The sequence below is a fragment of the Rutidosis leptorrhynchoides genome, chromosome 9 (assembly GCF_046630445.1).
Source record: "Rutidosis leptorrhynchoides isolate AG116_Rl617_1_P2 chromosome 9, CSIRO_AGI_Rlap_v1, whole genome shotgun sequence".
In the NCBI taxonomy this organism is placed as follows: domain Eukaryota; kingdom Viridiplantae; phylum Streptophyta; class Magnoliopsida; order Asterales; family Asteraceae; genus Rutidosis; species Rutidosis leptorrhynchoides.
The window spans coordinates 93,587,587-93,588,926 of record NC_092341.1 but is presented as its reverse complement, the minus strand read 5'-3'; the positions used below and the strand labels follow the sequence as shown (position 1 = coordinate 93,588,926).

The window sequence follows — 1,340 nt, the reverse complement described above, 5'->3', positions numbered from 1 at the left end:
GCTTGATCATTTTGTTCATTGGTCTGTTTTTGAGATGTGAAAAACTGCGTTTGAGTTTCAACTAGCTTCGTCATCATATCTTCTAAATTCGGCTTTTTATCATCGGTTTGTTGTGGTGGTTTGTTTTGAAAATTAGGTCTTTGCTGATTGTAAGTATTATTGGATACTTGTTGATTGCTAGGACCTTGTTGGTTGTTGTATGGAATATTTCGGTTATAATTCTGGTTTTGATTGTAAATTGGTCTTGGCGGTTGATAATTATTCTGATAATTATTTTCAGGCCTTTGGTTTATGTATGAAATATTCTCTCTTTGTTCCATTGTTAATTCAATATTGAGACAATCTTTTGTCAAATGTGGTCCTCCACACTGCTCACAACTAATTCGTATTGAGTGGATATCTTTAGTCATCTTTTCCATTCGTCTCTCGACAGCATCTATCTTTGCAGAAATAGAATCTAAGTCATGGCTAGAATCGGCTCTAGCTGCTTTAGATGATCTAACGATATCTTTTTCTTGGTGCCACTCATGTGAGTGGGAAGCAGTGTTATCAATAATTTTGTAAGCATCAGTTTATGTTTTCTTCATAATAGAACCACCAGCTGCTATATCTATGTCTTTTCTTGTAGTGATGTCGCATCCTTGGTAGAATATTTGTACTATTTGACAGGTGTCTAAACCATGTTGCGGACATCCTCTTAATAACTTTCTAAATCTTGTCCACGCCTCATATAGAGTTTCATTTGGCTTCTGTGTGAACGTAACAATTTCTCCTTGAAGTCTTACGGCTTTAGATGCAGGAAAGAATTGTTTAAGAAATTTTTCAACTAAAACGTCCCATGTATCAATCGCCCCTTCAGGTAACGATTCCAACCAATCTTTGGCTTCTCCCTTTAAAGTCCAGGGAAATAACATGAGATATATCTATTCATCCTCTACTTCTCGGATTTTAAATAGTGTGCAGATCCTATTAAAGGTACGTAGATGTTCATTTGGATCTTCCTTCGGTGCACCACTAAATTGGCATTGATTAGTCACCATGTGTAGAATTTGTCCTTTGATTTCATAATCTGGCGCATTAATGTCAGGATGAGTAATTGCGTGACCTTGGCCAGTGCGTTTAGCTCTCATTCGGTCTTCCATACTTAAAGGTTCCAGATTCTCCATAATTGAATTTGTTGAATCGAAATCACTAGAGGATTCTGATTTAATGGTTCGTTCCTCAACAATCTCTGTTTGAATGATTGGTGGTTCCGGAGGAAAATTTAACGGTTCAGGATCTATGAATCGTCCCTGAATATTCTCCGGATTCTCAATTGTGAGGTCGGGTTCAAAAAATGG

General features: G+C 37.0%; 1 non-coding gene across 1 annotated transcript; it reads left to right on the top strand.

Moving 5' to 3' along the window:
* Positions 1–675: 675 nt before the first annotated feature.
* LOC139869593 (small nucleolar RNA R71) lies at positions 676–782 on the top strand. The gene has a single exon (XR_011766196.1). It is a non-coding gene; the product is annotated as a small nucleolar RNA R71 (small nucleolar RNA).
* The last annotated feature ends 558 nt before the right edge of the window (positions 783–1,340 follow it).